Source organism: Beta vulgaris, chromosome 9 (genome assembly GCF_026745355.1).
Source record: "Beta vulgaris subsp. vulgaris cultivar EL10 chromosome 9, EL10.2, whole genome shotgun sequence".
NCBI classification, from domain to species: domain Eukaryota; kingdom Viridiplantae; phylum Streptophyta; class Magnoliopsida; order Caryophyllales; family Amaranthaceae; genus Beta; species Beta vulgaris.
The window spans coordinates 33,214,454-33,227,793 of record NC_079210.1 but is presented as its reverse complement, the minus strand read 5'-3'; positions in this window follow the sequence as shown (position 1 = coordinate 33,227,793).

Sequence of the window (13,340 nt, the reverse complement as noted above, 5' to 3'; positions counted from 1 at the left end):
GAGGTACTAATTTATTCAACAAAAATAAAAAACTGAAAATAAAAGAGGGAGAGGGGCTTACCATGGATGAAAACATCCATGGCAACCCCCTAACTGATGAAGAAAAGGTAAGGGAGACTAGGGTTTAGAGAGAGAGGGGGGGAAGGGAGTGGCTCCCCTTATACTTTACTTTATTAATCATTTGGCAAAAGATATATAATAATTTAAGGGTAATGATACATACAACCCCTAGGGTTGTATATAAGCACTAAATACATTCCCTAAAATGGTATTAAGGCTATGTTCAGTTCACCTTATTTTTGCTTATTTCAGATCTAATCAGATCAGATTAGAAAAAATAAGTTTCAGATCAGTTCAGATCATGCTTATATTTAAAAATCATTATTACTATTAAATATTTTTCATTACATATTAGTAAAAATTATAATAATTGAATATTAATAAAGTACTCATTTAGACGAATCAAACAAGACCGCATATGACTATATTTTTTCTTATATATTGAGAAAAATCTAAAAGATAAGATCTTATAAATCAGATCAGTTCATATCAGATCAGATTGGATCAGAAAAAATAAATTCCGATCAGATCAGTTAAGTTCAGATCAGAAAATTTCAGGTGAACTAAACATAGCCTAAGTTGTGAATTTATGTCACGATCACGCGTAAATCAATGTAATTAATGTTTGAATATTACTTAGAATTTCCTCTTTTAGGTTCTTAAGTGCAATCCTTATGGTTGTATTTATCATTTTCTATAATTTAATCATTCTTGGCCCAAAATCTATCTTTTATGCTTTCTATATCCCTTAAAATAAAATAAACCCTCTCCCTCCTCACCAAAAAAAAAAATAAAAAATAGAGAAATCAAGCTGACTCACTTTTGTACACACTTTCTCCAATTTGCCTTAAAATATGTATGTATAGTAAGTCTGTAAGTGGGTAGAACCTTAAAACAGAGGTAGAAACTTTTAGATGTGTGCATTTTTGTTGAAGGCTTATAACTTTCAGAATGGTTGCGTTCAATTAGAATAATATTAAGGAAAAATATAGAAATAATTCCACCTTTTACAATTGTAGAAATAATCCCAACTTTTTTGGCTGCTCAAAATGGGCCAATTTAACTTTTTTTTTTGGAATAGTAAAATTAATTCATTAATAAAAAGTCATACGACATCTACATAAGCAATCGAATCAAACAAATACATAAGTGGAATCAAACAAAAATTTCCTTCATAAAAACTACGATCGTCAAACAAATCTTGCAATGTGGAACATCTCCCCGCTTATATCGCTGGAAAATACAGCCTTTTTGGAGAGACAATCTAACGATCCCTTGTAGTCGTGAGGATGATTTCCGTCGGATTCATCTGACCGTATTCGAAAAATTGATAACCTTTGTGATCCCGCATAATTCTTCACCAACAAAATAATTTCACGGCAATCCATTAGATCTAGTATCCCGGATTGTAACCTGTAGAAATTCCCCCTCTAAAAGAGGAGAAAAACCCTGTCTTTCGAAGGAGGTCGAAAAACCTTGTCTTTCGAAGGAGATCGAAAAACCTTTTCTTACGAAGGAGATCGAAAACCCTTTCTTTCGAGGGAGAAATCGTTATTGGAAACCTAAAACAAAAAAAAAAAAACAAAGGGGGGGGCTTTCCAACGGTAAAAACCGATGGAAGCCCCTTTAAAAATCAACAATGGAGGCTAGGGTTTTTGAAAGTAGAGAGGAGAGAGGGGAGAGAGATATCATTTATAAATGGGCCAATTTAACTTGTGAATTGCTTAAGTGGTAAAAAAAACTTGTTGACCAGTTCTCCCTTTTAAAATGGGTTTTGCTATTTGATGCCCTAAAATTTTTTACTAATGCCCTAATACGCATTTTTATACCGTTTTTATAATTTCTTATTTCTTCTCCCTCTTCCTTCCTCCTTCCTTACCGTCCCGGCCCTTTCCATTTTCGTTCTTCCACCACCACCAGTCCACTTCATTGAGCAGTAAGAAACATCCTAATTCCATATTCAGATTTTTATACTAACCTGTGAAGTCCAGTTTACAAAAAATTGAGAAAAAAAAACTCACCCAATTACTCAGAGATTCATAGTCACAGTAGAAATTACTCACAATATATTCTTATACTCTCCTCCACAATTTTAGCCAAGATTATACTTAATCCCACAAAACAAATCCCACAAAAATGAAATTCAAATCTGAGTTTATGAGAAAAAAAGATTGATTTTTTATATAAAAAAAAAAATTATGGTGAGGCGTCCACCATGGACGCCCTACCACAGACACAGGCGTCCATGGTAGGCGGCTGCACCTGTGGTGGGGCGTCCACGGTGGACGCCTCACCATAATTTTTTTTTAAAAAAAATAAATTGATGGGGTGTCGTAGGTCGGGAGTCTATGGTCAAGCTCGCCGGAGAAGATGGTGTCGCCTGAAAATTGGTGGTGGTAGCTCTAATTCAATGGTGAAATTTACTGTGGTGCTGAAAGAAGAAGGGAAAGGGGAAGCAGAGGTGAGGGAAAAGGAAGGAAGAAGGAAGGAGAAGAAATAGAAAAGTATAAAATATGGTATAAAATTATGTATTTAGGGCGTTACTATGAAATTCTAGGGCGTTATTTATCAAACCAGTATTAAAAAATTAATTCAATTATTGAAGAAGAAAAAACTAACCCTTCCCCCACCCCTTTACTAGGCTGCCCGCTATCTCCCTCCCTCTTGGAGACCACCGCCCTACCCTAGAGACCCAAACTGATTGCCTCCTTTTCTCTGAGTGATAATAGAACAAACCCACAAACCATCAACACCATGAATAGTAAATGGTGGCTGGGTGAAGGTAGAGGGTTGAGGACGAGGCACAATGGTGGAGAGGAAAATGGCTAGGAGCTCCCATACTTGGAGGGTTAATTTAGCAGGCAAAGTAAAAGAGGATCCCACTGAGATGGGGAGGATTAGAGGGAGGAGCTTCGCGGCGGTGGATGGTGGTGGTGCGGTAAAGGAGGTAGCTTTTAGATGTTTGAGGGTGAGCATAGGTTCGAAAGAGAGGTGGGGTCGTTGATGGTGGTGGGAGGGGACAAAGAGAAGGGGAGGCGTGGTGGTTGACGGCGAGCATAGGTTTGGAGGAGAGAGAAAGGTGAGGCCGTCGGTGGTGCTGGGTGGGCACTTGAGAAGAGGGGAGATAGTGGGCCAAATGACCAAATAGGTATAAAAAAATACACCCTTTGACCATTTGGGTATAAAAATTAGCACCGACGACATTTGGGTATATAAGTTGCTCTACGACGACAAATACCCCTAAAAATTGATCGGTGCGAAATCGTGACTCTCACGCGCTTTATCTAATTTTATAAAGTGTTGTGTAATACACTAGAACCTCCTCACATTCCCACTCATTCACTCGTTTTTATTTTGGGCAGCCATTCACCTCTCTTCCTCTTCCCTTTCATCTCTACCAAAATATAAATTCCTCCTAAATGGCAAATTTCATGGGGATCAAAAAGAGAAAATACGAAGCAAAGTAAAATTAAGAAGTTGAAAAGTTACAAAAATACGAAGTTTTGTACAGGTATGTTTTTCATTTGCTTTGTTCTACTGATTTAATAATTGTTAGTGGGCAAAGTAGCCATTAAAGAATTGATTTAGGTTTTGTCTTTATTTGTTGATATTGAAAACAAGAGTTTACAGTTCTTGTTTTATTAAGATTTAAAGTGTTATTTTTTAACCAAATTAAGATTTAAAGTTAGGGTTTCAACAAATTTAACTAAATATTATAATCTGTGAGTGTTTAAGGAAAAGGAAAACAAAACTGTTAATTTTTTCTTATTCTGGTTTATTTAACAGCGATGATGACGATGGTTGGGGATGACGTACCCATAAACCATACACAACAATCCACAATTTGCACTGACTTATTGGCTACACAACTATCAACGACCTCAAATTTGGAAATCACTAAACAACACACAGCCCCCGAAGAACCTCTAAATTGTAATAGTGAACCTAATCATGAGAAAGATGGATATATTGAGAGTGATGAGGAAACAAGTGAGGATGATGACAGTGGGGAAGATGAGACTTACAAGATGGATCCTAGGGAACTATTTCATTGTGACTATGATGATGTAGTTGAACAAGTTGGTGGAAAGAAGAAGCAACATAGGTCAAAGACCAATGAGGTTGATGTTGATCTGGTCAATGGTGACGATGACGGTGGATTATTTGAGAATTTTGTCCAGCTTGATGATATCGTGCAGGAAGAGCTAGAGTACGATGTCGATGAGTTGATGAGCTTTAGAAGAACGAATTTGGGTTTAAGGAAAGAGCAAAAGGAAAGAGTTGGTCCTTTGTCTGACTGTCTAAAGGTTAATAACACATCAAAATCTATGGGAGAACGAGGTCATATTGAAGTGGAAGGTGTTAGAGATCAAGTTGAAGTTATGAACAATCAAACTGATGTGATGATAGGGAACTCGTGGCCCACTTTTTTAACAACATTTGAGGGAGGATATCAATCTGATCAAAGAGACTCGGAAGATGAGGGTCCATTATACTCCTCAAGTTCAGAAGAAGGTGAGGTCACCATTAAAAAGAGGAGCAAAAGGGTGCATTACCCTTCTTTTAATGAGAAAACTGACATGGCTAACGTCCAATTTACAGTAGGTTTGAGGTTCACATCACAAAGTGTCTTGAAATTAGCTATCCTATGGTATTCCATACAACAACACAAGGACTTAATATAGTTGAAGAATGATAAGAAACAATTACACATAGGATGTGCTGGTTGTATGTGGGAGATGACTGCAGGTCCAGACATCGAAGACCCATCTGGTTGGAAGTGAAATCGATTCAAGTTGACCATGTAAATTGCAAGAGAACCTTCACAAACAGACTGATTACTTCTGATTGGTTAGTTACTGAATTTATGGAAAAGATTTTGACAAATCCTAGGATGAAACCAATTGAGATGAAGGATGACATGAAGGACAAATATGACATTGTTGTTTGTATCAGAAAGTGTCAAAGGGCTAAGAATAAGGCTTTAAATGCTGTACAAAGTTTAATGGAGAAGCAATATGGGATATTAAAGCCTTATTTGTTAGAGTTAATTAGAAGTAACCCAGGGACAACATGTGTTCTGAAAACACTTGAAGGAGAGGTTGGGAAGCCAAAGGTGTTCCAAAGATTTTATGTTTGTTTTGAACCATTGAAGAAAAGCTTCAAAGACACTTGTAGACTGATATTTGGGGTAGATGGTTGTTTCTTAAAACATGCATGCGGGGGTCAACTTTTGCCTATTCTTTGTGGAAATAGTATACCAAATATGGATGAATAGGAATGCTTTAGTGTTTAATAGGCCAGCTCTAGATGTGTTGGCTAGCTGTAAACAAATTATGTTTAGAATTGCTTGTAGAAGCTTAGAGTCCTTGAGGCTCTTGCTTGTTATTTGAGGTTGTATAGCCTGAGCATGTTCATGCCTGTTAGATTGGTCTGGGCCCTTTCCATGTTGGAAAAGGGTGGCTCCTTACCACCTAGCCTGGTTGATGATGTTGAGGCTCTGTAACTCTGTTTTTTTTTTGGTTTTCAATAACTTTGAATTGCCAAACAAAACCCTAATGACCCTATTGCTGCGGTTTCTAGAACGAACCGCATCAATAGATTAAAATAATATTTTATTATTATTTTAGTATATTGTTGCGGTTCTTGTCGGAAACCGTAGCAATATGTTTGGTCAAATAGTAAAAAAAAATCCGTTGAAACCATATTGCTGCGGTTTTCGACCGAAATCGCAGCAATATGGTTATTTTATATTTTTCTTTTTCTTTTTACGTGATATATTGCTGCGTATGGGTAAAATCGCAACAATATCACCGCATCAATAAGCAATTATTCTACTACTGCAACTTAACTACCAGTAATAATAAAAAGAGATCTGAAATAAAAAAAAAAAAGAGAAAAATGAAAAATGGACATACTTTAGGTCAAGAGTTATTCTCGTCTTCCCTCCATCATCCATAAACCATCATCTCCAAGCACAGCTCCACAAATGACCTGCAAACCTTCCAATATCCTAAACCAATAACTTTGTTTAAGCCTTACTACATCAAAGTAAATCAATGCCAGGCAAAAACAAAAAAAAAAGTGAAAAAATTCAAAGTGCAAAAAGAAAAGATCAGAAGCAAAAGAAAAACACACAAAAGTGCAAAATTAAAGAGCCAAAGGCAAAAAGAAACAAAAAGTCAAGCTAGGAGGCTTGCAAACAAGTTTTCCCTCTCATTCAAATCCCTCAACCCCATCAAATCTTAACCATATAATCCATTAGCCCAACCACTTAAACCTTCATCTAAGCCTCAACCCTTAAACTTCTCAACCTTTCATCAACACTAGCTCCTTTTTCAAGGTATGTCCAAGCCAGCTATGCTAGAAACCCGAAAAAGCGGCCTAGGCAAAAGTTAGGGCACAAAAGAAAAATAGTAATAAAAAAAGAAATCAGATCCAGAACTATGAATGGTTTGATTCCGCAAGAATGCTCATTTCGAAACCCGACCGCTTCAATAAAATAAAATTAGTCAAGGTCTAATGATTTGACTTTCTAGAGTTCAGGAGCATAATCTCTTTCTAGATCCGGACATACACACGAGTCTGAACCTAGCCTCGTCAAAGCCTTCTCCCACCTGCATTCATTCGAGTCACAAAATTTGAACCTTTATATTTTTAATCCAAACTCTCCTTTAGCCCAAAGCTAAGGACTCTCCGGCAATCCCATGGTTTTCGGCGATATCTGACTTTGCCTAATCAACTTCCCAATGAAGAGTCCCCAATGACAACTTTCAACGCTTAAGACAGATCAAGTAGATTTCAATCAAGGCTCAAGCCTTATTTAAGGCAAGCTCATCGAAACTGAGGCCTTCATATATGTGGTGGTGCCTCCAAATCAAACTCCCGAAAAGTTGTAATCCGCGGACGTTGTTTACAGACCCTGATTATTTACTGAAAATTATTTTCGAAAAATCATTCTATTCATTCCTGATCATTATATCATTCGACACATCTTCTAGCCTTACAAAATCCTAACCTTACATTTCATACATTCTAGTGTTGCATAACCTGGACCTTGCATGACGTCTCATCCCTTAGCTTTGCATAACCTTAATCCTTGCATTGCGTCTCATGTGTCCTCGGAGAGCCTTGCATCTTTGCATAATTATATGCTTATCTGAGTTGTTTGCACCTATTTGCTAACATCATCTTCTGCAGGTAATCATCTTGCTTGTAGTTATTGTCCTACATACTAACTTTGTTTTACAGATATTGGTGTATATAGATCCGTTCTAAACTGCAGAGTGTTTAGAATCGTTCTCCGTCCCGACATCGTATACTTTGACTTTCGGTACCTTGAACCTCAATCAAAGTGGGAGCTTCTGTAGACACATAATCGTGTTTCCCCATTTAAAGATCTGGTGCTGAAACATATCGTGGTCTTAATTGGTCCGACCCAAGGGTAGAGCAGTTTGAAAAGCCATTCCAAAATCATTTTGAAAAGTGTTGAAGTCCTATTTCAAAACCCAATTAATTATTCATGATAATTAATTGCATTTTGAGCCCAATTCTTTGCAAAGCCCAATTAATTGTTTAATAATAATTAATTGTTTTACTTATAATAAATAAATATTTTCAAAAGATATTTCTATATAGTTAAAGATTTTATCCCGTAAAATCAGATTTTCGAAATTAAAGGATAAAAGGAAATATTTTAAAACGCGTTTTCAAAAAAGTTGGCAAAGGCGTGTCAAAAACCAGGCTGGTGTGCCTGGCGCAACTTCTCTTGACACGTGGCACTGTGTTGTGCGCTTGGCACACTGCTCTGCGTTAAGCGTAGTTCTCTGCGCGAGACTCGGATTTTTTCTTACTTTTTTCAAAAAGCGTACCACGTGTACAGTTTTTACTGGGCATGTCGCGTCATGTGCGTGACACACCAGCCTGCGCCAGACGCAGCTGGCGCGTGAGGTGTAGTGTCGTTTTTTCTATAAATTGGGTTGATTTCTATACAGATTGAAAAATGGATTTTTCACATAACACTCGACGAATACTTTACGAACCTCCCTATGAAATATAAAACTTCCCTACAAAATTCATACCTTTCAAACACAAACACATTCAAATCAACATAATTTCAAATATTCAGATTTTCAGGCTTCACGATTGCTCGTCCCGAAGGTTGTGAATCTCACAGACTCAAGCGACGGTATAATTCTCAAGGTTCTTGAATCAATTATTATTTTTCTATTGGAGTTACTAAACATTTATTTCATGATGTAGATCTTTGATGTAAAATCGTTCTACTCTATATTCTAAACCTTTATTCTTTCTTTTATTTATTTTTATATATATTATATGCTTGACTGATTACTCTATGCATATTAATTATATGATTGTCCTGCTTTATTGTTTTTATCACCTACATGTTATTATTGTTAATCAAGACCTAAGGAACTGTTCTAATATTAATCAAATTAATTTGGAGAATTTTCTAGGTTCCCTGTAATATTGATTGCATAATAACATATCACTAAAAATAGTATTTTTATGTGTTTCCTAAACCAATTATACTAATTCTTTTAGGGCGCTTAAAACATTATGTGGTTATTCTTTGGCATAAAAATTGACATGAATCGATATTTAGTAGAGGCCAGCAATATCCAATTAGGTTTATGATTCTTCCTTTAAAGATTTGTTGGCGACTTCAAAACATTTCAAATACAAAAACCTTTATATTGGGGTGGTCAAATCTAATACGCTCTCACTCCGCATAGGCAAAATAAATCCACGCTTACACTAGTGCCCTTGATACAACACACATATGACCGATTTTCGTTCATTTAAAGATTCCTTTGTTTCTTTGATGAAAGTTTATCCTATTAAATCCAAAATTAGCTATCTTTTGGAACAACAATTTATTTTTGAAATATCTTTGAATTTTAGGAAAATATTTATTACTCTCTTCGTTTTCTCATTGCTACATTTTCTTTAAATGGTAGTTTCTTTATAATTGCTACATTTTTCTTATTTGGGGTATTTGGCTAACCATAAAGTAATAATATTATATTTATTTTTCTCATTTCTATCCAAAAGTACTACTTTTTCACTTTTTTCCATTATTTTACATTAAATAGGCCAAAAAGTACCATCCAAATAGCTTGAAAATGACACTACCTAAATTATTGTGCATACAACAACATAGCAATTAAAAAACGAAGAGAGTAATTATCAATAATAATAATAGAATTAACTATAAGAAATAATTAACAGGCTATATGAAATTGGGCTTGAAAATACAATTAGTTATCATGAATAATTAATTGGGCTCTTAAAAATGGGCTCGATATTATTTTAAACGAATAAATTTACTTTGAATTCGTAAAATGATTTTGGGCTTAGCTTTTCAAATTGCACTTCCTTTGGAACGGACCAATTAGGACGACAGTTTAGTTCATCATTGGGTATTCAATGGGGGGACACAATTTATATATACACTAGTCCAAGATCATTTTAATAATGAGTCGTTGTACATAAATGAGATGTTTTGCCGAAGTTTTCCAAATTCGTATGTATTTATTTGCATTGTCTAAAACGTTCTTACAAGTGATAAATATTTTGAATAGAGGTGAGATGCCACGGGAAGATTTGGTGCCTCTGAGTTGCAAAAATGTGTCGTTGCGATGAGGATGCCCGCATATACCACATTAGTTGACCATGTTGACGGGTACCTTAAAATGAGTGCAAGCACAACAACTCAACGCCTTACGCACTTTGTCGACAGAGTTATCTCACAATTCTCAGGTGAATACCTATGAAAGGCAACATCGGAGGACGTCCATTGTATCCCTCATATAAACGAACATCATGGGTTTCCAGACATGACATGAAGCATTGATTGCATGCACTAGCAGTGGAAAAATTGTCCAATTGCATGGAAAGGTTGTATTGAGGAAAATCTAAAACGACAACTATAATATTGAAAATTGTTGCTTCAAGTGATCTTTGGGTTCTGCACGCCTAGTAAATGCAATGATAAAAATGTGTTGCAACATTCTCCTGTTTTTTATGACGTTTTACATGGTCGAGCTCCGCAAGTGAGTTATAATGTGAGTGGAAAACCTTACAATATGGTGTATTATTTGAGATTTGGGATATATCCTAAATGGGCATCATCCATCTCCGCCGTAAGTCTACCCCAAACACCAAAACATTGGTTATTCTCCCAACACGAAGAGGGTGTTAGGATAGATGTTGAGCGTGTGTTTGCAGTTCTCCAAGCTTGTTTTGCAATTATACAATAACCGACTTTAGCTTGGAAAATTATGATGTCATGTGTCATAATGAACAATATGATCGTTGAAGATGAATGAGAAAGATCTAAAAATTCTGACGATCTAACATAATTTCTTCAAGATATACATTAACATGAGGTTGCTTCGTCAAGCAAGACCATGCCTAAGCCTTCTATTACCCGACCTAAACGACTTCAAAAATCTAATTAAGCAGCTATATTTGAAAACTGCATGCTATTCAAGATAGAAAAATTCCTATATCATTGAAAACGATGTAATAGAACATGTATGAAACCATTTCCAACGGTTTGTATGTGCTTAAATTCACGTACTAAAATTTGCTAGTTGGAGTGTATCTTAGTTTTATCGTAGTATTAATTTATACAACGTACTTATTATTCCATATAAAATAGATTTTATCGATAAAAATAAATGCATCAATATAGTTTTTATAATTATTTCGTTTTTTTGTTAATCACGTAATAACCAAATTTCTTTGAAGAAAACATGTAAATACAAATTGGATGAAATATGGATTTTTTTTATGGGATATGATTATGATTTGGGAGAGAGTGTAATAAGGATCCTCAAGGATGGGGAAAAGGTAAGACAATTTTTAAGGAAAGAAGATGTAAGAAGGAGAGAGAAAAAGAAAGTGAGGTGTAAGGAGGGAAAGAGAGAGAAATACTATGAGGATGGGGAGCTCCTCATGGATGTGCTTGCTCTAAAGGGTCACTTAAAAGAGCTACGTTCTAAGTAGGGGTGGAGTTATTCAGATAAAAATCGAAATCCAATCCAATTTAAACTAAACCGAATTAATAATTCGGATCGGACTCGAATTACGTTCAGATTGGATTCAGATCGAGTTTTTCGAAAATTTGGAATTTCATATTGGTTTGGATTGAGGGTGATTAGATACAAAATTCAAAATAATCGAATAGTGAATAAGCCTTGTATTGTATATTTGTATATTTGACATTGGTAATTTGGTATAAAGTATTTTCTATAAAATTTATAGGTTTGTCTGAATTATAGGTTTTTATTGTTGAATGTTTACGGGATTGTATGAATTTTTTCTACTTCGTACGTATAGAAGAACGCAACAATTTCCATTTTGGGTGTCACCCTTACTTTATAAAACATAAACTCTAATAAAAATATCCCTAATACTCATTAAAATTTAACTAAAGATCATTACAACTTAAGATACCAATCATGATTAAACTAATCACCACTACCCCACCCATTCATCACCAACCCACCTCAGTCACGACCATCATTCCTACTCGTCAACACCACTAGGGGTGATAATGAGCCTGACAAGCTCGCGAGCAACTCGGGCTCGGCTCGGTCAAAGCCCGGCTCGTTGAAGCTCGGCTCGAACTCGGGCTCGGCTTGAGACTTAAAAGAGTCGAGCTGAGCTGAGCTAGGCAAAGCTCGGCTCGTAAAGCTCGTGAACAGCTCGATTATTATTTTATACTAAAAAAAATTATATTAAAAGAATATTTTATATTAAAAAAATTTAATACAAATTTATATTTTAATTTAGATTACAAATTATATATTTTAATTTGTGATCCAACTTCACCTCTACTCCACTAGGCAGTAAACTCCCACATTGGTTAAGAAAACAAGGATCAACCTTATTTTCTTTATAAATAGCTACTACTCCTTACTTCAACTTAGTTTAATTTTGTATCTCCTTGGTTGGAAAACAAAAACTATACTTTATTTTCTTCATAGAGGGAATGAAGTATGTTTTTAAATATTTGATTATTTAATACTTAAAATATATGATAATTTTTTTTCTTTAGCAAAACATGGACTCCTACATTGAAATTTTAACAATGCTAGGAGGGATTCCAAGTTATAAAAGCATATGTAAACAAAACAAGGGTATAATGAGTATTTTTTTTCTTTAACAAAACATGGAGTCCCACATTGAAATTTTAGCAATGCAAAATCCCAAGTTATATAAGCATATGTAGAATGATTTTGTTTATCTTAAATAAAACGTGGAGTCCCACATTGAAATCTTAGCAATACTAAGAGGGAAACCAAGTTATAAAGCATGGGGATAGTGAGTTTGTTTTTCTTTAGAAAACCATGGAGTCCCACATTGAAATCTTAGCAATGCTAAGAGGGAAATCAAGTTATAAAAGCATATGATGGGTGAGTGAACAATCTCACCTACTTCGAGCCGAGCCGAGCTCATTAGTCGAGCCTAAACGAGCTCACGAGTCGAGCCTAAACAAGCTCACGAGCGGAGCCTAAACGAGCTCACGACCCGAGCCTAAACGAGCTCACGAGCCGAGCTCGAGCCGCAAATTCCAATCACGAGCTCGAGCCGAGCTCATTAGTCGAGCCTAAACGAGCTCACGAGTCGAGCCTAAACGAGCTCACGAGCCGAGCCTAAACGAGCTCACGAGCCGAGCTCGAGCCGCAAATTCTAATCACGAGCTCGAGCCGAGCTCTGCTCCCCCAAGCTCGGCGAGCTCACGAGCCGAGCCTAGTACTATTCGGGCTCGGCTCGCTCGATTAGCACCCCTAACCACCACTCATTACCACCACCATCCACCTCCTTCCCACTAGTTTCGCTCATCACACCACCCATTAACCACCACCACCACGAAAACTTTATTTTGCTTAACTTTTACTCGAATGCATGCAATTTTGCTCGAATTTTGTACTGGGTTTTGTTTGGGTTTCTTTACCTTGGTTCGGGTAGGTTTTGAATTTCCTGAGTTAGGAGTCATTGTATTGGGTTTCGTCTTAGTTTTGATTTTGGGATTAGGGGTTCGTGGAGGTTTTGGGGTTATGGCTGCTTGATTTTGAGGTGGGGATGCTCGATTTTAGGGTTAGGATGCTCGGTTTTAGGGTTTGGGGTCTTAGATTTGAGTTTGTGTTTTTTCTTTTCACTTTCTAATTTTGAGGTGGGGATGCTCGATTTTAGGGTTGGGATGCTCGAATTCGTGTTGGTTCTCGAATTTTAATGTTTTTGATTGG